General features: G+C 41.7%; 3 long non-coding RNA genes and 1 pseudogene across 4 annotated transcripts in view; 2 read left to right on the top strand and 2 right to left on the bottom strand.

The window, feature by feature from the left end:
• LOC139703711 (uncharacterized) overlaps window positions 1-25,413 on the bottom strand; it is a 261,415-nt gene that overhangs the window by 215,348 nt on the left and 20,654 nt on the right. The gene's annotated exons all lie outside the window — the stretch shown is intronic.
• Window positions 514-17,108, bottom strand: LOC139703701 (schlafen family member 5-like; annotated as a pseudogene).
• LOC139703703 (uncharacterized) lies at window positions 2,090-15,179 on the top strand. 2 transcript variants are annotated; one of them, XR_011705802.1, is made up of 3 exons: window positions 2,090-2,187; window positions 2,264-2,363; window positions 15,129-15,179. It is a non-coding gene; the product is annotated as an uncharacterized lncRNA (long non-coding RNA). The 2 variants fall into 2 exon arrangements; XR_011705803.1 differs by lacking the exon at window positions 15,129-15,179 and adding an exon at window positions 5,882-6,010 and having other exon boundaries at window positions 2,091-2,187.
• On the top strand, window positions 15,467-23,676 carry LOC139703702 (uncharacterized). The gene is made up of 3 exons (XR_011705801.1): window positions 15,467-15,998; window positions 16,650-16,685; window positions 22,668-23,676. It is a non-coding gene; the product is annotated as an uncharacterized lncRNA (long non-coding RNA).

The following is a 25,413-nucleotide window of genomic DNA, read 5'->3' as shown; positions in this document are numbered from 1 at the left end:
TAAACACCCCCCCTCTTATTGTGGATTTAGTTCCCACATACCAGAGAACACATTCAACCTTTGGTTTTTAGAGACTGGGTTATTTCGCTTAGCACGAGAGTCTCCAGATCCATCCATTTGCTGGCAAATGTCATAAAGTCATTCTTTTTTATAGCTGAGTAACACTCCATTGTGTATATATACCACGTTTTCTTTAACCACTCATCTATTGAAGGGCACCTAGGTTAATTTCATAGCTTAGCTACTGTGAATTGAGCTGCTGTAAACAGTGATGTGACAATCTTACCTTACGTAGCAACAGAAGATTCACCACAGGGATAATATTAAAGCAGATCTAAAAAGCAGAGATTTCAAATAACCAAAAGGCATAAAAAAATTAAGATATTTTAAAAGACCGAGATCACAAACACTAAAACCATTAAAAGACAAAGGGGAAAATAATAAAGTAATATAACGCAGTCAAAACTTATAATTTGTAGCTTGTGGTCTTACATGTGGAAACACCCCGCCGGTTCCCAGCCTCCACAATGCCAGACACATTACCCCTCTCCACCTTTCACTTTCCCTGCACACCGTACTCAAGCATTTCTGCACATGACTGGGCTAAAAATAATGAAAATATCTGAATCTGCCTGGCACATGTGGCTTCGAGATCTTCCCATGATTACTTTTTCTCTCACTGAGAACTTCCCTAACATGAATATCCAACCCCTCCCTACACAAACACACACACACACACACACACACACACACACACAGACACACACAATCTCTGAGTCTCAGGGTGCTCTCTCTGATATCCCCTATTGATATCTAAAATGCCTGGTACCTGCATTTATTTAGTGTCTGCCCCCAGGAAGAATCTTAGGGGTCTTATTTGCCACATTATCCCCAGCCCCCAATGCTGACAAGAACACAAGACTTAATGAATGAGTGCTTACTAAAGGTCTGATGCTTACACATTTAGATCAAGTAATTTCATAGTTAACTAGAGTTGAGGTCTATCTTAACTTAAGACCGGCATGCTCCCATCAGTTAAAAACTCTCAAAATATACAAATGCTTCCTTGCCCTGGAAGCCAGACAGAATAGAAGACTGTATAAAATGGCTGGCTCATTCTCTGGGAAATGATCCCAAACAGGATGTTTCTTACCAGGCCTGAAAATTGACGGACACCGTCGAACACAATGTTACCAGTCAGAATATCCATTGCATCACTGATCTGCACGAATGGATCCAATTCCTCATTGAGCTGAGATATTGTTCTCCTCATTGCCTTTAGAAATTTATCTTTATTATTATTTTTTTTTTTAATTTTTTTTTTTTTTTTTTTGCTTCAGTTGTTTTGGTGAAAAGCACAGCAATGTCCCTGGGGACACTTCTCTGACACTTCTCTGCTAGGTAGATCACTGTCTCCTTCAAGCCCAAGAACTCAACAGTTTCTACACTACCTGGAACACCCCAAGTCTAGTTAGGTTCATGGAGCATCACCAGGGATCCAAGGGGGACATTAGGAGGAGGATTTTCTCTGACTGTCTGCATCACTTCTTGTAGCTATTGAGCTATTTCATCTTCATGGAGGACTGTTCCTGTGAGCTCTTCTCTTGGAAACTGGTCTGAGAGAGCAGGGAGGCCACTGCAGCTCAATTGGTTGGTCTGAGAGTAGTCTAGAAAAATCCAGAGAATTCCTGGACAATCCTTTCTTCTCTGAGTGATGGTTTTGGCCTTCTTATACCAATCCCCATCTTTGGTGCAGAAATTCTGAGCTTCATCCACGACAATGTGTTGAATCTCTGCAAAGTCATGTTTCATGAAGTATTTCCGGGTTACTGCCTTGCATATTTTTTTATTGCTGGAAGTGTAAAAAACAAAACAAAACAACAACAACAACAAAAAAAAAAAAAAAAAAAAACACAGTCAGATTTCTTCAATCAAACACAAAGGAAGCCTACTCTATTCTTAAACTCTCCTGGACCTGGTAAATGCAATAGAAATCTTATCACATAAACTTAAAGCCACACCAAAGTTACTCAAGAAAAGAAAGTGAACATAGTCAGACTGAGTACCTCACAAACTTCTTCAGGGGCTGGTTCTCACAGATGTAGAGGATTTCATGTGGTTCACAATGGAACACATTCCTGATCTTCTGCATTACCTTCAGGGCCACAGTGGTCTTCCCTGACCCAGGTAAGCCATGAACAAACAGCTGTCTGGTCTTGTGAAGGTTCTTTGAAAGCAACTCATACTGTTGATCTGTGAGCAGGTTCCAAGTCTCAGAGCCCAGCTCTTCACTTACAAAGGATTTGAAGCCAAACAAGACTCTCACAAGGGACCGTAACAGAGTTTCCATGTGCTGGATGGTGGTAAGATTATAGGACTCTGGGTAAATTTGTGCTACTGAACTATGTGGTGTCACTGGTGTTCCGACCGGATTCAGCTAGAAGAACAAGGGAACAATGCACACTCTCCCAGTGTAGCCTCCTGTGTCCACCAGCCTCTGCTTCAAAGAAGAGGCAACCTTCATAGAATCATCCTTGAACCTCTCATCCCACTTCCTGAAAACAGTGTAGAGGATTGGGGTGTTGTTCTGGGAAATCAGAAGGGCATCACAGATAACACCCTGATTCTCTTTCAGACCCAAGTCCACAGCCCAGCTTCGAGAAAAAATCAGTATTCTCGGGAGACAGGGCGCATTTCTCTATCTATTAAGTCTCTAAGTCCTTTATGTTCTGAGCAGAGTTCCTGGTAGAGGCTTTCTGGAGTATACGCAACTCTGTGTGATGATACTAGACAAGGAAAGAACTAGAATAAGTTAGAGAATCCCAGACAAGGAATAATCACCAGCATATGTACCAGATCCAGCCATCACTTGGGCTCCATCATGTGGCAGTACTAGGTTCTACACTGGGAAGAAAAAGATGAACAGGGCTTAGGAGCTGATAAGTGGCTCTCCTAAATAGAGACAGCAATATTTATGACACAAAGTCATAAAGGCTACTGGAAAAGAGTCCACCAAATATTATGTGAGCATCAAGGACAGGGACACTTTCATATGAAAGTCTTCATGAAGAGGAAGACAGTTAAACTGATTCTCAAAGGGTGACTTCAGGTAAGCCATTTGAAAGGTGGAGAGCAGTGAGATGGTCAAAATGAGGTTCATGAACAAAACACGGGTCCAAGAAAGGAGTGCTTGTTTCAGGTACCCCTGAGGTACCTCCAAGCAGTCTCTATGTCAAAGAGGAGCAGGCAAGGACGGGGAGAGAGAGGGGGAGGCAAAGGTGGGGAGGAAGTCCTTCATGTGCCATCTTAATACCTGGCAAGCGTTGTACACTCTATGGCTTCATTTAAGGACCTTCCATAAAGCAAAACTAGGTATGGAGAACAGATCCATGGCTGCGTTGGGTTAGGGTTGGGAGACTGTGACCACAAGGGGGCAGTATGAGGGAGCTTTATTTGCGGGGGGGGGGGGGGGGGATGGAGATTTTTGTATATTAACTGTGCCGATGGTTACGAAAACCTATACATGTGTTAAAACTTTTAGAACTTAGTAACAAAAAATCAACTTTGTGTACATACATTTAAAAAATATCTTTTGAAAGTGGTATTTAAAAACACTTTTCCATAGGGCTGGGTTGTAGCTCAGTGGCAGAGCATTTGCCTCGCCCATGTGACGCACTGGGTTGGATCCTCAGCACCACATAAAAATAAAATAAAGGTATTGTGACCACCTACAACTGAAAAACAAATGTTTAAAAAAGACTTGGATATATATGTATATATGTATGTGTTTAAGATAATATATTATTAAATACATAATTAATTTCAGGGGGAGGGTCACGTGCCCTAATTTGGAATCTAATCAAAATTATGAACTCTTTTTTTTCTCTTCCAAAAAAAAAGAAATCAATACACTCCAAATTTGAAGTTCAAATTTAAGATAGAAGGAAGTCAAGGGTGAGTTCAGATTTCTGTGCTTGGCTAGAAGAGGACTTTCCAACAGATCATTTGGAACAAATAATATTAAAATGATATGTAATAATATGGAGACTGTACAGGAGAAATAGAAATAGAGGATTGTCAGAATGAGAGATAAATTTTGGAACTGCTTAGTTGGAGATATCTATGAAGCTGTCCAGAAAGCAATTGGACACACCAATAAAGTGTGTCTGGGTTCAGAGAAGGGCTGTAGATATTTTCTATAAACGTGGACTAGCAGGGTACTGGGGGCACATGCCTGTAGCCTCAGCTACTCTGGAAGCTGAGGCAGGAAGATTGCTTGAGCCCAGTAGTTCAAGGCCAGCCTTGGTAACATAATGAGACCTCATCTCAATAAACCAAAAACAACAACAACTCAAAAAAACAATTTGACTAAACTAAGGGTATTGCCTACTACTAATGTGATTTAACATTGTTCTAGAACAATTAATCAATGAACTCCAACAAGGACAAAAATGCATAAATATAGGAAGGTTAAATTCAAAATTATCTTTGCTTTCTGCCTTTATAAGACCATTAAGTAAAATGTTTAGGAAGTGGCATAATGCATACCTTACTTTTATCACACAGTAACAGGCAGGAGCTGATCAGAGAAAATGAGATAAGTAAGTTAAATGCACACTACACGGTCCCTCTCTGGAGAGAATGGCATAGCTGCTACAGAGTCTGGGGTTTTTAAGGGCTTTGAGCCCCCTTTTTCTAGTCTTGGTTTCATAATGTATACTTTAATACTCAGAATGTATCCTACACATCAATAATTAACAATCAGAAATTACTATAAAAAATTTCTAGTCTAAGCTGAGCACAGTGGTGCTGGCCTGTAATCCCAATAGCTTGAGAGGCGGAGGCAGAAGGATCATGAGTTCAAAGCCAGCCTCAGCAACTTAGCGAGGGCCTGACTGTAAATAAAATATAAAAAGGGCTGGGAATGTGGATCAGTGGTTAAGTGCCCCTGGGTTCAAACACTGGTACAAAAAAAAATAAAAAGAAAACCTAGTCTAAGAATATGATTTAATAAGTAACAAAATGATTCTAATCTTCTTCTAAAAGAGAAAAACTCTGATGTGATTCTATGTTGCTGAAAGCATAGCTGGAGGTATGTTTTGGGTTACAATACGGCAATGGAAGTCTACATTTATAAGCAATCATTACTACTTGGAATCTATCCTTAAAGAACACTTGAATTATTTGTAGAAAAATATATATCGGAGAGAATGTTTTTTAAAACAGAAAAAAAGGCCAGGTGTGCTTGCTCAGCAACTCAGAGGCTGAGGCAGGAGGATCACAAGTTCAAGGCCAGAATTGTCAATTTAGCAAGACCCTCAGCAACTTGCTGAGACCCTAATTCAAAATGGAAAATAAAAGGGGTTGGGGATATAGCTCAGTGCTAAAGCTCTCCTGGGTTAGATTCCTCAGAACCAAAACAAAACAACAAGGAAAAAGTTAGATATCATCCTTTAGACACCATTTGAAAATCCATCGAAAAAGGGACTGTGGGGCTGGGGTTGTGGCTCATTGGAAGAGCTCTTGCCTACCACATGTGAAACACTGGTTTGATCCTCTGTACTGCAAAAAATAAATAAAATAAAGGTATTGTGTCCATATACACCTAAAAATATTTTTTAATAAAAAGGGACTGTTAAAATAGAACTTACTACATTTTATCTTTTAATTTCAGCTGGGTGTATTTAGATAGGTTTCCCTATATGCTTATTAATTAAATTAAATCTCTGTTGCTTCTGTGTGCATAATATACTCATAATTAAAACTACTAAAATTAAGAAATTTGGTGGTGGGGGGGGGCAGATACTGGGAATTGAACCCAGGGATGATTTGCTGCTGAGCTACATCTGCAGCTCTTTTGATTTTTTTTATTTTGAGACAGGGTCTCACTAAGTTGCTAAGGCTGGCCTCCAACCTGTGATCCTCTGCCTCAGCCTCCTGAGTTGCTGTGTTCAAATGAAGAAAATCTATGTTTGGGAATACTATTAAATACTTTATACTTAATAAAAGAATCAAGGAAATCTGTGATTAAGTTCATGAGGAGATGAAGACATACACTACTTGGACTCAGCCTGGGCTTACATGTACTGGAGTGCACCCATCCTCACTGATGAAAGACACTTCACTATGTGAAGATGCTACAATATATTTGGCCATTGTTGTGATCATAGATGTTGTTTTCTGTTTAAAGTGATACAAATAGTGAATTTATGAGTATTCATGGGCAGATCTACAAGGGTCTACTTCCTCTGATGCACATGTATACATTTTCTCTAGAAACTAGAGAAATTGTTGAAGGGTAGAGTTTTGGAAATAACTGACTACACCAAGCAATGTCCAACCCATTTTTCAAAAAGATTAGACCAACTTAAACTTCTGGCAGTGATGAACAAGATTCTGTTTACTTACAAAAATCTTCAAAACATGATTTTTTTTTTCTATTAATGATGCTAAATGCATTTTATTCTTCATTAATGGATTGAGCATCCTTATAAGTTTATTGTACATATGTGTCTCCTTTTCTGAGAAATGAATCTTTATATTTCTCATTTTTCTATTGGGTTGCTTTTACCTTTAAAATTTTGCATAAGTTCTCTATTTATTTCTGAAACTAATCCTTCATCAGTTTATGGGTTGAAAATACCTTCCTTAAGTTTTTAGTAATAGCTTTTCACAATCTCTAAGGTATCTTTTGAGGAACAGATGTTCTTAATTTCATATAATGAAATGTATCAAGCTTTTTGTTTAATATTTTTGGATCTGGTTTAGGAAATCCTTTCCTACCCCAATGACAAAATTATTCACAAACAGTTTCTACTGAAAGTTTTAAAGGTTAGTTAGTAATATTGGAGTCCTTAAACTTCCTGAAATTGACTTTGTATGTTAGTGTAATATAACATTGGAGTAAAAAACTTTTTTTCTTTATTTCTTTCTTTTTTCGGGGGCGGGGGAAGGTGGGGGTGTAACAAGGATTGAACTCAGGGACATGTGACCACTGAGCCACATCCCCAGCCCTATTTTGTATTTTATTTAGAGACAGGGTCCCTCTGAGTTGCTTAGCACCTCACTTATTGCTGAGGCTGGTTTTGAACTCACGATCCTCCTGCCTCAGCCTCCCATGCTGCTGGGATTACAGGTGTGCACCACCACAACTGACAAATAATTTTTCTCTATATGAAGAAACAATCAACATGTTCCAAAGAAACCAGAGATGACAAATTACCTGGAAAGTGATGTTTCTGCAGTACTTTCAGCCTTTCCAAATTCTGAGTACACACAGTCCTGCTAGGGGGCATGGAGGGTGACAAACTCAGCTCAAGGAACATCTCAGAAAGTCTGCGACGAACTTAGGAAAAAGAAAAAAACAACATAAGTTTGAAATGCAAAAGGCAGAATTCAACATATAGCCGAGCTGTGACATAACCCAAAGCTATACGACCCACACATATTTGTGACTATATCTCAGGTCAGCCCAGAAAAGCCTTCTGAAATATTGTGGGGAAAATATAGTATGAGGCAATAGTTAGTAAGTTTTAATTGTGTTATGTTCAAAGTGTTTGTATATTGTTAGAATGCTATTTTAAAGACATATGATTAGAAGATATGAAGTTCAATGGATACAGACTTTTGAGGAGATTCTGAAAAATTTAGCTCTTCTGAACTTTTGAAGAAGTTGCTACTGATTTTCTTTTGTCTAATTTCATCTCAGCTTTTCTTTCCCAAGGTAGATGCATAGCCACAGCCCTACTCTTTTTTAAAAAAATATTTATTTTTTTAGGTGTAGATGGACACAACACAATTCTTTATTTTTATGTGGTGCTGAGGATTGAACCCAGGTCCAGCACATGCTAGGTGAGCGCTCTGCTGCTGAGCCACAATCCCAGCCCCACAGCCCTACTCTTAAGCTCAGCAGTTTCAGTTAGTAGCACATGTTGATGCACAAAAGGAAGGAACGAGGATAGCAAGGGAAAGCCCTGGTGGGCTCGGGGTTTTGGTTCAGAAATAGGAGTGGAATATAAATAGGAGTGTAGTTAAAAAAAAATCTAGAAGAAAAGAGTTTGAAAGTTTTTAATTACAAAGAAATGATACATGCTTGAGGACATAGATGTGCTTACCCTGATTGGAACATTACACCTGTACACATGTATGTAATCATCACCTGGTGCCCCATAAGCTTATGCAAACATTTATCTATGAGTATTTTATCTATGAATAAAAAATAAAATAAAATGTAATTCGGAAGTAAGAGACCCAAACAAGAATAAGAAGTCAGAGGAAAGTGGAAGGACGTTAAAAAGGGAATATCTCTGAAAAAAAGGAATGTCCTGAATAACTAAATGCAAGAAAGGAAAGGAGTAGACTTTAATAAGAATGTAAGAAAGGCTGTGAAAATAGAAATAACTAATTCAAATCAACCCCTTAACCAACCGCTAATGGGGCTCTGACCCTGGGGCATCTGTCAAATGCAGAATGTTCAAGATGGACAGAGGGAGGAAAGGAAAATGACCTACCAACTGCATCCATAGGAATTACTATCAGGCAGCTGCCATTCAGGGGAAAAAAAATCTCTGTTTCCCAAGATTTCAACGAACACCACACTGCCCTTTCCTCTCTGCCCTCCTCCCCTGAAGCAAACATGCGGATCATTTGCAGACTTGCTCCTGACCTGGCTTGGCTTGCATCATCCAATCTACCCACTGCTTTGTGGTCAGCGGCTTCACTTTGTTGGCTTTCAGTTGCCAGGCATTGGGCACTTTGGCAAACACCACGCAGCAGAATCGCTCCACCTTCACCGCACAGACATAACCACGGAGGGCCCCCTTATCATGAACTTCAAGGAATCGGATGGAACATTGAGTTGTATGCCTCTGTGTACAGAAATGACGGACAGGTAACTTCCTAATGCAGCGTTCAACAGAATTCTTGAACTTGGAAAGATTTATTTTCTCCTTTTCACATCCAATGACTTGATGGGTCTCATCATGTACACCCCAAAATACATAGCCTCCTTCAGCACTGGCCAATGCAGAAACACACCTGGCGAGCCTCTCTTTAACACACTGTGACAGAGCTGCTGGGAACATTTGAAATTCAACGTGCAGGGGACTCCATCAAGTTGAGTTTCTCCAGGTATTGCAGCTGAACTCTATCAAATAAAGCAGCAGCCGAGTCCTCTGTGTCGTCTTCACGGTGTGCACCAGCCTGAGCTTCCTGTGGACTCAACAAACTGGAATCAGTTTTCTCTTTCAGGAATACCAGTGCTTTATGAGAATCCATGACATTGTTAGATGATCTATATCTGTGGTACAAATTAGAGCACAAGGTGGCAAGTGGCACACCTGAGACTTTTGTGTTCCATGACGTCACAAATATTAAAAAGAGCTTTCCCTGTTGCATCTCATCTAAATAACCTTCAAAAACTGGAGGTAGATCCAACCCCTCTTCATGAATCTCATGATTGTAGTCTTCATCCTTTATCTTGGCCTTGATCACTCCCCCTCCAGAGTTCAGCAGAGCACATACTGCTTGCAAGATGTTTTCATTCTGTTTCACCCGCAGTAGAGGAGGGTTCATATCCGTTCTTTGCTGAGTCCCTAGGATGACTTCTCCTGCATCTATAACAAACTCAGCAAAGTTCGTTTCCAAATCAATCTTGAGACTCATCTTCTCAGCCCTTGAATGACAACCCTGAAAGGTTCTCCTAAAAGAAAGAACAAACAGATCAGGGCAAAGAAAGAAAAAGCAGGAAAATCAAGGGGTTAAGTCTACCCTTCTGCAGTTGGTCACTTCACTGATTTTCATATAGCATGAGGCCAAATTCACCTATAAATGGAGGGGGCAGGGCAGATGGAGGAGCCAAGTCTGCTGGATGCCACTGCCACCACAGGAACGCTGTGATCTGAGTAATGAGTTCTGCCAACTTCTCTGAGTGGCAAGGGCTCTCAGGTCACCTGTGAAAAATAGAAAGGTTTACAACAATGCTCGTGGACTGGAGCTGGAATGCAACTAGGAAGCTCTCCTGGTCAGAAGGATCTGGGGCGAGAGCCTACAGAGTGGGAGAAAATCTTGGCCAGTAACTCCTCCAACAGGCGATTAATCTCCAGAATAAATAAAGAAACCAGAAAACTTAACAACCCAATGAATACCTGTGTACTAAACAAACTTCTCAAAAGAAGAAATACAAATGCCCAACAAATATATGAAAAAGTGTTTAACATCTCTAGCATTCAAGGAAATGCAAATCAAAACTACACGAAGATATCACCTCTGGCAATTACTAGTCTGAATGGCAATTATCAAAATACCAACAATAATAAACGCTGACAAAAATGTACAAGGGTATACTTGTACATTGTTAGTGGGACTGCAAACTAGTACAACCACTCTGGAAAGAAGTATGGAGATTCCTCAAAAAACTAGGAGTTTGGGCTGGAGAGTGGTAGAGAGCTTGCTTAGCAAGTTTGATGCACTGGGTTTGATTGTCAGCACTACATATAAATAAATAAAATAAAGGTCTGTTGACAACTAAAAAAATATGACATAAAAATAAAATTATTCAAAAATATAAACCTAGGAATGGAACCACCATATGACCCAGCCACCCCACTCCTTGATATTTTTCCAAAACTAAAATCAGCATACTCTTGCAATACAGCCACCTCAATGTTTACAGCCACACCATTCACGAAAGCTAAACTATGGAATCGACTCAGATGCACATCAGTAAATGAATGGATTAAGAGACTGTGATTGATAGACACAGTGGAGTTCTAAGCCATGAAGTTACCAGGCACTTTCTGGTAAATGGATGGAAATGGACAACATCAGGCTAAGCAAAATAAACTAGACCCAGAAAGTCGAAGATCAAATGTTTTCTCCCCTAGGTGGAAGCTAGAATAAAATAAAGGAAAGAAGGAGGGAAGGATAGGATAACCTAAAGACACATGGTTGAGGAGAAGAAAAAATCAAGATGCAGAGTGGAGGGTCAGAAAAAGGGGAGGAAATGCAGAATGAATACTTTGAAAGTCATCTTATGTGCATATATGAATATACCGCAGGGAGCTTCACCTTTATGTCTAAGTAAAAAGAACAAATTAAAAATGAATCAATATTGAGCTGGGGTTGTGGCTCAGCGGTAGAGTGCTCGCCTAGTGCGTATGAGGCCCTGGGTTCGATCCTCAGCATCACATAAAAATAAATAACTAAACACAACTAAACAATAAATATTTAAAAAAATAAAGGCATTGTGTTGTGTACATCAACACCTAAAAAATAAATAAATATTTTTTTAAAAAATGAATAAATAGATGAGTGAAGGGAAGTCTCATAAAGTTGAAGAAGGAGAACAGAGACAGATGGGAGAGAAAAGTGGGAGGATCAAGAACTAAAGCTGTGGGCTCAGGATGTGGCTCAAGTGGTAGTGTGCTCGTCTGGCATGCGTGAGGCACTGGGTTCGATCCTCAGCACCACATAAAAGAAAATAAAGATATTGTGTCCACCTAAAACTAAAAAATAAATGTTTTTTTAAAAAAAGAAAAGAGGGCTGGGGATGTGGCTCAAGCGATAGCGCGCTCGCCTGGCATGCGTGCGGCCCAGGTTCGATCCTCAGCACCACATACAAAAGATGTTGTGTCCACCGAAAACTAAAAGATAAATATTAAAATTAAAAAAAAAAAAGAAATAAAGCTGTCTTTAGTTCCTTCCCTTCTCACTGAGACTTGGGCAGGTTTTTGATTATTTTGTAATCCATCTTGGGGAAGGAACAAATCTGATAGAATTGGTAATTTATCATTGCCACCCCCCCGCCCCCCGCCCCCAGGCAGATCTGAGAACAAGACCTCAGCACCAGAATGCAGCTTGGTCCATATGTAGCTTGCTCTGTGGTACATCTATAAACCAGCCAGCACTGATACAACAAAACAAAACCAGTACAGGGCTCCAGTGGAAGAAGAGGACCTGAGATCCAGTAGCTAGTAAATCAGGGAACACAATGCAGACATTGGCCAAATGAGCTCAGTTTGAAGTTAGAGTATCACCAGGAAAAGCCACATGTCCATGCTGACAAGAACTGCCCCTGGGATGGCGGGTCCTTGATGATTTGAACTGTAGTCCAGATCCAGTCTTGTCCTTAGAGGACCATAATTACTTTTAGAATCCCCAAGTTAATGGGTCTGAGGGAAGCTGATTTACTACCCAATATTTAAAACACACTGAAGGACATGAGACCTGGTCCTTGGGTACTGCTCGGGACAAATGCCACTGTCAGGGAGCTCAAGCCACTGTTTCAAACCAGTACCTTACTCTCTTCCTGTAGGAAGAGAACCCAGGAGCCAGATTTCAGAAGGGTGCTTGATAGGCATAGAATCAGATCAAAAAGGGTGTCTTATGACTTGACAACTGGCTTCCATATCCAATAACTTCAGGCAGCTGTGCTATAAACTAATCACCAAAGAGAAGGAGTACAACATAGTAGTAAATCGCTCCATCTTGGGAGGGAGAAAACCTGTATTTATGCTCCTTTCCCAAGATTTGTTTTGTGTCTCTGGGACACATACAACCTATTTTTATGTTCTGTAGAGGTTTAAACAAACAAACAGAAAAAAAAAAAACTAAGCTGATAGTGTTTATGAAATTAAACTGAAAAAAAAATAGGCCTATATCCTGGAGATGTGAACAAGAATGCAGTGACCATTGCTATTCAAGAACAGAAGAAGATTAGGAACAAAGTGTAGTATAGGCAAACTGGCTTTGGAAAGCTGCATTCCCCGGCACTGTTACATGTGCCATTTTGAATGAGCACTAAGAACGCAATGTGGACAAAATAGGTAACCACAGAATACAGCTAGCATGGTTCCATATATATGAGGTTCAAAAACAGGCAAAACTAATGTCACTTAGGGTACATAAATAGTGTATTATAAAGAAAATTAAGGGAAATGATAGTCATAAAAATTCAAAATAGTGCTTACCACTGATGAAAGAGAAATGGCAAAATTAAGGAGAGACAGAGAAATAGGGAAAGAACATACAGGCAGCTTCTTCCAGACACAGATTTATCAATCCAGAGTGGGCACATGGGTGTACCACTTAATATTATTTTTAACTTAGCAAACATAGTTACATTACCCACACTCCACTCTCCTCATGCTGGGGATTGAATGCTCTAACACTAAGCCACATCCCCAATCCCTTCTCTTTTTTTGAGACAGGTTCAAGCTAAAATGCCCAGGCTAGCCTTGAACTTTCAATCCTCCTGCTTCACTCTTCCTAGTAACTGGGACTATAGGCATATGCTATTGTTTTCTAAAGGCACATTCAATGTAATCCCAGTGACTTGGGAGGCTGAGGCAGGAGAATTGCAAGTTTGAGGCCAGCCTGGGCAGTTTAGCAAGATTCTAGCTCAAAATAAAAAATAAAAAGGACTGTGGATGTAACTTCTGGCAAAGTATCCCTGAGTTCAATCCCTAGGAAAGAAAGAAAGAAAGAGGGAAGGAGGAAGACAGACAGACTTGGTGCTATTCTGGACCCCTCTGTCACAAGAAGACAATAAAAATTTTTAAAAAGGTCAAAGAGAGCTCGTTCACAAGCAACCATACATGGGGTATATCCATAACTACAAGATGCCATACATGGGGTATATAAATACCAGAAGCTTATTTCTCACAATTCTGGAGTCTGGGAAGTCTAAGATGAAGGAATCTGTTAAGGACCTGCTTTGGTTAAAGATGGCACATTTTCACCGTGTCCTCATATGGCAGAAGCTATTGGTATAAAAACAATCAAGACATGAGCTATTGTTATACAAACAGATAAGATAGATTTATGGAACAGAATAGAGTCCAGAAATAGACCCACACACATCTAGACAACTAACTTTCAACACAGATACAAAGTAGAGTAACTGTAATCCTTTCAATAAATTGGATTTAAGAAATAGATAAACATGTGCAAAGAAAATAAACTTAAGTTTCACGTTGTTTACAAAAACTTGCTCGAAAATGCCATAGACCTAAGTATAAAACTAGCAACTAGGGCCGGGGTGCTGGCTCAGTGGTAGAGCGCTTGCCTAAACATGAGAGGCACTGGGATAGATCCTCAGCACCACATAAAAAAAGAAATTCATTAAATAAAATTATAAAATACAAACAAACAAGTAAAACAGTGTGGAAATCAATGAAGATTGCCCCAGTGAGAATTGTAAGTAATTTTCAGAGCTCAACTGAAACAAGTTATACTGCTTGCATTTGGCAGAGACTCAAAGGCAGGCAGGGGCATGAGTTTGCCCTAATCTGAGGTTGTGGGTGTGGGTAAGCTGGGAGTGGGCTTACTAGAAGCAGGACATCCTCTGTGACTGGTCTGGAGATCATTTTGACTTTCTCTGGTTGGTCCTGAGTTGGAAGTGGGGGCAGGGACTAGGGAAGCCATTAGTTATTGACCAAGTCCTGACCATTTGGGGCCAGTCATTGCAGAGGTTATAGGTCACAGTTCTATTTTTATCCATGGTCTGGCCATTGTCCATAGGAATATTCAAGCTCCCAGTCTCTCTCCACTTGGTCATTTTCTTGCTTTCAAGATGAGAACCAACTCATGAACTCATGGAAATCCAGTATTCACTGCTTGAGGTCATATCCACAGCAAACTATGGCAAGATCTTGACCTTTAGAGCACAATCATCTGATGAGAGTAGCTGTGCAGAAAAATGTAAAACTCTGGAAAGAATCCAGTTGACTAGTCTCATGACCATTATGATAAATAAAAAAGTACTTTAATAGTGCCTGTAGGAACTTGGAATCCCTAGAGCCCAACCCAGACCAAAAGAACAAATCCCATAAGCCATGAGGATCAATCTCATACAACCAAGACTCCTTTTCTGTAAAGTGACTACAAATCCTTGTTGGCTTCATTGATTCAAGTACATCAGGAAGTACAGGTAATGGCACAGATGCCACCATGGCTAACCAAGAAGAAATCTAGACCAAGGCCGTGTCCATCACTACTTGTGTTAATGACGGCTCCTCACTACTTGTGCTAATTTCTATATAGGGAAGAGATAGAGATAGTATCCTCTTTTTTTTGAGAGAGAGAGAGAGAGAGAAAAATTTAATATTTATTTTTTTAATTTTCGGCAGACACAACATCTTTGTTTGTATGTGGTGCTGAGGATCGAACTCGGGCCGCACACGTGCCAGGTGAGCGCGCTACCCCTTGAGCCACATCCCCAGCCCGAGATAGTATCCTTAATAACGTCTGTCAGAGCTAATGGTAAGTTTCTTATATATATTCTATGTGTAAGACTCTCACTGATGAGAATCCTCTTCTGATTATGCATATAAACAAGGAGTCGATAATTCCTCCTAGGCAGTGTCCCCAGATAATCATGGATGGTTTTCTTTTAGGTCTCATGCTAGAGGTGAAATATCCAACCTTGTGTGATTTTTAGAATTAGGGTTTCTTTATGTAAATATGAACAGCTCTCATGGTATTTTTCCTAAAGTACAGGGAATGTTAGTCTAGGTTTAAATTTTGCAGTTGATTCCATTCCTGGCTGAAGAGAAGGACAGATCTTAGAAAGAACTGATATTTTGAAGTTTCAGGAGAGTTGTAGGTTAAAGATAAGGGGTCTAGACAAGTGAAAGAGAAGGAAGGCACCAACTGAGGAGAGATCAGAAGAATAAGATGGAGGCAGAGAGGCAACTGGAGAGCAAGGAGGGGAAGGCTTTTCTAGAGAAATGAGCCTTATATGTTACAGCTTAAGTATGTCCAGTTGCTCACTGTCATTAGGAAAAGAATGTTTTTTTTGTTTTGTTTTGTTTTTGTTTTTTGCAGGAGGGGAGATGATAGGGATTGAACTCAGGGGCACTAAGCCACATCCTCAGCCCTATTTTGTATTTTATTTAGAGACAGGATCTCACTGAGTTGCTTAGCACCTCACTGTTGCTGTGGCTGACCTTGAACTCTTGATCCTCCTGCCTCAGCCTCCTGAGCTGCTGGGATTACAGGTATGCACCACTGTGCCCAATTTAGGAAAAGAATCTTGGAGTGAAGCAATTTTTGATTCAGAGTTTCATTTGAGAGCCTCCATATCAGCCCCAAACTGCTGCCCAATTGGTCTTACAAAACTGACTTATCCCATTACTTTTCTAAGGTGCTTCTCAAATGAGCAATTTTGTTCACATGCTCCCCCACGTGGTCATTAAAGAGCCAAACCATCCTTGAAGTTATGCTACTTCAAAGGGCCATGAATTAGTAGTATACATATAAGAGCAGTTTTTCCAATGTAAGCAGAGGATGTAGACTTAGAACACCTTAAAAGAGATGACAGCCATCAGTGGGAATGTAATGTTTATGAACTTTGTGTCTCATGTTACCAGCCTCATGCTTGGCCATCTCTGATCCCAGATCTGACAATCTGTGTCCTCCTGCTGGCTGGATCAAAGCCAAGACCCCAGGACAAAAATCTTAAGTCAGGAGAAGAACTCTATTCTGGTTTTATTGATGACCCACAGCCTAATTTGTCCAAATGTCCAGTCCAGGGAGAATTGCAAACTCACTGGTCTGCAACGCCATCTTGAACAGAGCCTTCTAGGATCTATGCCTGTGTTGTGTCTTGTGATTCTTCTTACAACAAACACTTTACTTTTATTTTGCAGGGCTGGGGATGAAACCCAGGGCCTTGTGCACGCTGGGTAAGTGATCTATCATTGACCTCTATTTCCATTCCCTGAAAAACAATTTCAAATGGAGCAACACAAAAGGCCTAAAAGGGAATAGCCTGATTGTCACATGGATACCAGGCAAATGGTAATCAAATAGCCTGATTGTCCCATGGATACCAGGCAAATGGGAATCAATATCAAAATCCAGGTGCCAAACTGAGGATAAACAGCCACATCAACACAATGAAAGAAAAGTTCAGAACTAGTGCTGACTTACCACAACAGTGCAGGCTCAACAAGCCACTTGTAGCAAGGTGCAAGGGGTCTCTGTAGGCACCAGACCTGGGCGTAGCCTGGGACCCACAACAACAAGGAGTGTAGATGGTGTCTTGTAGGAAACTCCAGAAGAACTGTGGACATTAATGAAAACCACTCAACTGAAAAAAGGTACAGGGTATTTATGGAAAGCTTGCTATAACAAGGGAAATAGTCACCATTGCTTGCAGTTGGCAGAGGTCTGATGACAGGGGAGGGAGTGGGAAATCTTCCTAGGGACAAAAAGACAAGCTTGGGTAAGGTCTGATTTGTGGTCATTAGTGAGGAAGATGAGGCAAGCAAAGTCGAAACGGAGCATCCTCTGTGATTAGACTGGGAAACCTATTTGGCTTCCTTGGTTGGCCCTGAGTTAGAAGTGAGGGCAGAAATTAGGGAAGCTGTCAGTTACTGGACAAGTCCTGACACTTTTGGCCAATGGCTCTGGGGGCTGTGGGTTACCCTCCTGGGCTGGTTGCTGCAGAGGTTGTCAGTCAGAGTTCTGTATTTATTTATATTTGGCCATCGTCTCTGTGTATATTCAGTCCCTCAACTATGAAACTTCTAGAGAAAGTAAAGGAGAAAATATTTTTTCCTTGGGTGAAGCAAACATTTCATAGAGATGCCACTAAATGCACAATACATAAAAGAAAAAAAGAAATGTTGGACTTTAAGAACTTTTCTTTGACCTTTGCCTCCTTGCACCCTTGAAAGCAATATGGATCAGCAACAGCTCTATTGGAACCATGCGCAAAAATTTGGCCTGGGTTCTTGATCTTTCCGCTGGAACTGTAGCTCAGTGGTAGAGTGCATCACCACATTTGTGAAGCCTGAGTTTAATACTCAGAACAAGAAAAATGTCAAGAGCTTCGTAATGTTTTGAACAACCAATAAAAAAAAATAAAATAAGAAAAAGAATGAAAACAAGCCCCTGATTGGAAAAAAAGAACTTGTAATCTAAGTTATATAAAGAACACTCACAAAGTAAAATAAGAAAACAGGCTGTGTCTCCCTCTTGAGCTTGCCCCCATTCTCCTTTGAATATCTTTCTACTTTCCTAAATAAATCTGCCTATGCCTTTAACTGAGGCGTGCTGTAATTCTGTAATTCTCTTCCCTGCTAGTCCTGAATCAAGTTCCCACTTCTCTCTGGGGAACTACTTGGATCCTTCTTGAGAGACATCTCTTGTCTTGTGAGAGAAAAATTCAGGACCACTCAGATCAAGATACATGTCAGAGCTCCTGTAGCATGGGACAAGCATGCTTGGCAAATAATCAGCAAAGTTTTCAGAGGACATCATTCAAAGATGGAGGATGGGAAATTCACAGGCAGTCACTTGTCAAACTCCACCAACAATAAACACCAGGGGGTAGGGGGGCTACTGAACGAGTGTTCTTACAGGAACTAATATGAAAACCCTTCATCTAGGTGGAGCTATTAAATATTCCTCCTTCAGGAATAAGCATCTGACTCCTTATGTTCAAGTTCCTTGAAGAGTTTTACACACACATTGAACAATGGGTGGCCAGTCACATGCCATGGAGCCAGGGTTCCCTAAAGATTGTGAGATGAACGAAACAGGAGGGATTTGAGACAGACTCCCTCCAAAACTAAGAACAACTTCTTGATAACTAGTTTCTCTGCAGGATTGCAAACAGCCCCTTTTGAAATTAATGCTTCAAATTGTTTTAACTTCTGAACTTCCTCTCACTGAGAATAAAATCTTCCTCCTGCTGAGGACAGATGCCAAGGAAGTTGAGACTGACCAGTTCTCTGGCTGACTGAATCCCAACATGTATATTTCCTGCCTTTTGTTTCATTTTTGCCCTCTCGTTTAAAAAAAAACTTTCCTCACCTTGAGTTCTCTGAGGGTAATGATTAGAGACAAAAGTCTATATCTTACTTCAAAGCTGGCTTTGAATAAACCTATTTTCCTGCCCCCCCCCAAAGTTATAATAAAACAAACAACCCAATGTAAAAATGAATAATAAGAGATTGAACATATACTTCACCAAGAACGATACATAAATAGCGAATACCATGGGCTCTCCATTTCTGGTTTCTGCACCTGTGGATTCCACCAACCTCAAACAGAAAATACCTGAGGAAAAGTTTCATCTGTACTGACTATGTTCAGACTTTTTCCTTGACATTATTTCCAAAACAATAAAGAGCAACAACTATTTACCTGATATTTGCATCTTAATTGGTATTGTAGGTACCCTCCAGATGATTTAGAGTACTTGGGAGTATTATGTAGGTTAGATGCAAGTACTACGCCATTTTGTATGAGGTGCTTGAGCATCCTTCGATTTTAGTATTCACAGGGGGATCTTAGAATCAATCCCCTGAGGGAGGGCTATCAGCCCAGGAGAGAATGCTCAGCATCATTATTTGCTAGAGAAATGCCATTAAAACTACAGTGAGGGCTGGGAATGTAGCTCAGTGGTACAGTGCATGCCGTGCATGCTTAGCAAGCACAAACCCTGGGGTTGAATCCCCAGCACGGCCAAGAAACCAAAGATAAAACACAACAGAAACTACAGTGAGGTACCACTACCTACCTATGAGAACATGTAGTAGAATGGCTCAAATAGCTAATGATACCAGGTGCTGGCGAGGCTGTGACAGAATGCAAACTCTCCTGCTAGGAACATGAAGTGGTACAGGCATTTTGGAAAAGAGCTTGGCAGTTTCTTGAAAATAAACTTACCATCTAACCCAGCCATTCCACTCTAGGGTATTTTCCCAAGAGAAATGAAAGCATGTGTTTATTCCAGGACCTGTACATGAATGTTCACAACACTTTTATTTGTATAAAACCATAAACTGCAAACAAAACAAAAGCCTATCAACAGGTAAATGGAGAAGCCAATTTCGGTTACCCAGACAATGGGACTTTGACTCAGCAATAAAAAGGAAATGACAAGGATGAATTACAAAAATAATGATGCTCATTAGAAGAAGCCAGACAAAATAGGACATGGTTCCATTTGTATATAATTTTAAAAATGCCAAATAATGTATAGTGTCAGAAAGCCATTGGATTTCACTTGGAGAGGTGGGTAGGAGTACAAGGGAGAAATTAGAAAAGAGTACAAGGAAACTTTTAGACGTACCATCTTGATGGCAGTGAGGATTCCACCTATGTCGCAATTTATCAAATTGTGTGTTTTTATTTTCAGTGCCGGGGATCGAACCCAGGGCCTGACAAAAATTGTAGACTTTATGTACAGTTTCTTGTCTCTCAATAATACATCCATAAATCGATTAAAACCTTATTTATTGAAAAATAATTTTAAAGTATTTATTGTAATATCATTAGCTCAAAACCCAGCAGGAGATTTATGTGCCTGCTAGCTGAGTTTTTTTTTTTTTTTTCATAGAATCTAAGTCTATGATGGGATTAGTGTCCCAGATTCTGCATACTCCTGATGGAGACTTTTCTATATCTTGTATATTCATTTGATTATGATCCTCCTGCTCTTTCCCTAGCACATTTTTTTTTTAAAAATATTTTTATTAGTTGTGGATGGACCTTTAACTTTATTATTTATTTATTTACATGTGGTGCTGAGGTCAAACCCAGTGCTTCACACATGCTAGGCAAGGGCTCTATCACTGAGCCACACACAACCCAGCGCTCCCTGGAACATTTGAATTTTTACTTCTCAGACCTGCCAAGTCCCCTCTCAGTGGAAATCCTGTGTGTGGCCTGGAACACAACAGGCTGTCCTGACTTCCAGAGAAAATGACCCCAACACGAGGTGTTCTCTTTTCCCTTGCCATGCGTAAAGCAGGAACTGTTGTGCTTCAAGGAATTGCCCATGTAGGTTCTCCGGCCCCCAGCAGTCTAAGACACCGGGTCACAAGGATCTATCCTTCTGGTCTGTGAATCTGTCCATTAGTCTCAAGAAATACTAATCATGAATGGTTGCTTACTTAATGTCCTGTTACCATGGCAATAACACTGAAATCAATTTCTATTTTTCTGATAAGTAGAAACACCTGTAAATTTTCATAATCAGATGAGGAACTAATCACATTTCCTTCTTCTTTGACTCATGGAATTAGTAAAACTCAGGATGAATCACTTTATTTAAAGAGAAGAATCCCAGTCTTGTGACACTTACATGAATCATCTGACCCAGGATGCTTCATACTTAGTTGTTCACCTGAAATCCGGGGCAGGAATCCTCACCGCTACCCCGACAAAGGCATGAGAGATCATTTTTTTTCCCCACCTACACATCCTGGCTTCCCCACCTCCTGGTAGGGCAAAGCCAGGAGAACTTTGGCCACGCCCCATCTCCTCCTAGGGGCGTGGCTCTGGACCTCCACCTACTGGGGCCTTCTCCACCCCACCTCAACCCCATCCACCTGAAAACACCCAGCAACTACTGCCAAAGCCCTGAGGTCAAGCCTGCCCCAACTCCCTCCTGTACTCGGCCGGAAGGATTCTCTTCTGGCTCTTAAGACGTGTGCAAAAGGGAAACAAATTGACTCGCTGCTGCCAGCCTCTGCGGACAGAAGCCTCTGCGGACAGAACCCGCCCAGCTCTACTAGCCACTTTATGCAGCATACAGGGATTCATGCATGGGCTATGCTGGGACCTGCCCATCCCTTCTGATGCTGTTACTATGTTCCAAGCCAGGGGCTTATGGGAAAGGCTGGGGAACAGAGCCTCTTGTAGTAGACGGGACACTAATTTATTTGTCCCCCAGACCACAACCTCACTTGGCTTCATCCGCAGGATCCTGGGTACCCGATTTAGTTGTTCCTCTCAAGTCCTTACTACTCCTGAACTGTGGGAAAATTCACCAGGTTTGGTTTAGGAAATCTTAGGCTGTGCTGCTTGACGTTTCTCCCGCATTTTCAGCCTCCCAGTCTGGCGTGCTCCACAGCCCTCTGTCCTTGGAAGTTGCTACTAAGTTGCTAACAAAGCAAATCCCTCAAGCAAGAAAGGAGTTCTCAGGGCAGTGCCCAGATCTGGGGAGTAGGCTGCCTTTGCCAAAGCCCTGGTGGGTGCAGACCTAGCGCCTTTAAAGGACCCGTGCAGGGGATCCAGGAGGATTCAGTACCCGTCAGTGTTTCTCCTCTGCAGTGTGTCTCTCTCCTGGAGTTAGCCACAGAGCCTCCCAAGTCCAGAGCAGAGACCTGACCCTGCAGACTCAAATGCTTATATCTGCTGAGGTTGGTGATGTTTGGGGGCGGGGCATTGTGTAAGAGGCAGAGGGAAACCCCACGATTGCATTTACGTGGACTAGGAAACCCATCTCTGCATAGGGAATCCTGGATGACTATGAGTGAGTGGGGTGGATTGAGGGGAGGGAGAAGGTGAGTTGCTTTTCCTTCCTTTTTATTTAGATTTGCAGGTCTTATCCCCACACTGGGAAGGAAACCTAGGTGTAACCCCCACGTCCTCCAGGCCTCCCTGGACCAGCTCTGGCCCTCCGTGAGATGCCCCGGGCTCGGGCGTGCTCTGCAGGTCTTTCCCCTTACCACCTCAAAGTCCCCCTAATTTCTGCTTAAATTGCTGCTCCAAAGGCTTCAGCTCCCAGCCAAATGAGCCAACAAGGGAGTGAGGGAGCCAGTAGCTGGAGGCACTGGGCAGCCCTGAAAGCAGAAAAATAAAGCCTTTCTTTTGCTCCCACTTTCCCAATAATTAAAGAATATTGATCCACCTCCTTTCTTTTGCAGGTTCTTCAGTTTGTTAAAGGGTGATGCCTGCTACTAAGGACTCCAACTGAGGCCTGCCTGGGCATAAGTGGGGCCGCTTGGGCCCACAACAGCATGCTCTGTCAGGGGCATTTGGTGACCAGAAAGAGAAGCTGTTCTTTGAATGGGTCGCCCACTGCAGACTTGACAACACAGCCTTGTGCTGAACTCAGTTCAATTTGTTCCTCTTTTTTCTATTATCAATGTGGGTTAGAGTCTGTAAACAAGTCAAAATAACACCTGGCACTTTGCCAGGGGAATGTTAGAGTTCGTAAACAAGTCTGGATGGTGCCTGGCAAAATGCCAGAGGGAGTGCTTTGAGAAGTAACAAAAGGGAGCCATTAAGTGTGGAGATTCCTTATTGGTTGACTGATGTATCTAGTTTATGTTAATTAGATAAGCTGTGTGGAATGTGCTTTGGTGAAATGTGCTTTGGTGAAGCAGTCCAGAGACCCCCACCCAGAAGACTCTTACCATAATTAAGCAGAAACCCACATCATATTTGTCACATGTAAGTCTCTCTTCTTATCAGAGAGCTTTTTGCATAGCGCATTAGCTATCTGCAAAAAATCTGCAGAAGGCTTGTCATTTCCTCTTTTTGTTAATTGCCAGTTTTGCAGGAAAACAAACACACTTGTGAAACATCTATTTAGAGGATGGAAAGAAAAGCACTTGCTATTGTAAAGGTTAAATTTAAGTTTTGCTTTTCTGTAAGTTTAAGTTCTGTTTTCCTGGAACCCGAAACTTATGTTAAAAACAGTTACTTATGTCAAAATGTACCCTGACCCAACACCCCCTGACAAAACGCATGATTATTCTGTAATGGTTATTTTGTAACAATCCCACCCTCGCACCCTAACTGCCATATGAACTTCCCTGTTTAAACACTGCATAAAAACTCTGCTTAAGCTGTGCTCAGGGCTCCAGCTTCTCTCAGGAGAGCTCTGAGCCCCAGCATGCTGGTCCAATAAACCCCTTTGCTTTTGCATGAGATAGTCTCTTGGTGGTCCTTTCCTCCGACGTTTGCCCAACCCTAACACTATGTGAACCTCCTAGCTCCCCCACTCACCCCCCACACTGGATATAAAATTCAAAGAATTTCTCTACTCATGGTCCAGGAGAGAATTTTTAGGCAAGAGCTTCTATGGACCCTGCAATTAAGAAACCTGCTTCTCGAAAATTCCTCAGGTGTCCAGCCTCTTCTGTCCTATTTCACTGAGTACTCACGAAGGATCTGGCTACACCAAGCCCCACCCTCCGAACTTGCAGGCAGATAGATGTGACTAATGTTGCTTCCTGGTGGTGTCTCAGGCTGGGAACCCAAGATCCAAAAGGGTACCCACCGCAGCTCAGGGGGCCCAAGGGAACTAGGAGTGGACTTCCTGGGGGGCTGATTTGAGCTGAACCTTCAAAGGTTTAAGTAGCACTTGGGTGTTTCCTGGAGCATTCAGTCCATCCTGACTCCAAGTGCTCCTCTTCCTGCCCTTCCTCAGCCTTCTTAAAATTCCAGTTAGCAGATGATTCTCCATCTTCTCTCTTTTCAACTCCAGGGCCCAGGGTTCCTAGGACCCCTGGAACCAGCTCAGAAGACCCTCTCTCCCCCCATGCACCGTAGAATTCAAGTGGACCTGGCTCAGGAGACAGTGGTCTATGGAACCTTGCTCAGAAAGACCCTCCAAAGAATCAGGCCCAACCAGATCTTGTGAGGCTGAAGAGAATGTGGAGCTTTGAACTAATGGGAATGAAAGATCCACAGATCCCAAACCCGGAACGAACCACACGAGACACTGGCTGCAAAAAGCAGGAGGCGTTTATTGTCACACAGGCGCCTGTGGGTGCTCAGCGAAACCTCAGCCGGAGCTTCGGTGAACTGGCACACCGGGCTTTGGGATACAGATCTTTTATAGGGTACAAGTGGGTTAGTTCTTAGCTTAGCACAGCAACAGCCCTTCTATTGGTTCCTCTGAATCCAGCAGGGGGGTCACCTAGTGGGTAAACTTGTTTTTCGACTTTTTGTTCTTGGAAAAACCCTAAAGTTACACCTTGCCCTTCTTGGTTCCTGTTTTTAAACTTAGTTCTCAAGTTTAGCTGGTAGGGCTGTCTGAAAGGAACATTTTGTGGTAGGGGGCCTGTTAGGGTTATCTACATAGAACATCTTGTGGTAACTTTGTGCAACACTTGAAATGCTATGGGCAGCTGGTGGGGCTTTGACATGGGGTTTGGGTAAGAAAGCATCCTGCAGCTTCAAGGCATAGGGGCTGGATTTCCTAATGTGGGGCCTGGGTCCTTGAGGTCCTTCAGGAAGGGAGCTGGGTTTAAATGGGTCTTTGTAGAACCCCATAGGTCTCCGGGGAGGCTCATAGCTGCTCAAGCACATGCAAATCCCTGCCCTGAGAGGAGGGTATTGCAGCCCTGCTTATTTCTGGCACTCAGGCAGTCACTTCCAGACATCCTGGGAAGATAAGAGCTCTGGCCAATTATTCAAGGCAGAGGGGAACAATGCATTTAAAAACTGAACCTCAGCCTTCTATAGTCATTTGAGGGGATTAGGGATCTTTTTTTTTTAGTGGTCAATGGACTTTTGGTTTTTTATTTATATGTGGTGCTGAGAATCGAACCCAGTACCTCGCACATGCGAGGCAAGTGCTCTACCACTGAGCTACACAGCCTCATAGGGATCAATTTTTAAATGCATTATCAAATAGCTAAGGTGTACAGAGAGCACAAA

This window comes from Marmota flaviventris (genome assembly GCF_047511675.1).
Source record: "Marmota flaviventris isolate mMarFla1 chromosome 17 unlocalized genomic scaffold, mMarFla1.hap1 SUPER_17_unloc_1, whole genome shotgun sequence".
NCBI lineage: Eukaryota > Metazoa > Chordata > Mammalia > Rodentia > Sciuridae > Marmota > Marmota flaviventris.
The sequence above is the reverse complement of the archived record's forward strand: the minus strand, read 5'-3'. Positions and strand labels throughout refer to the sequence as shown.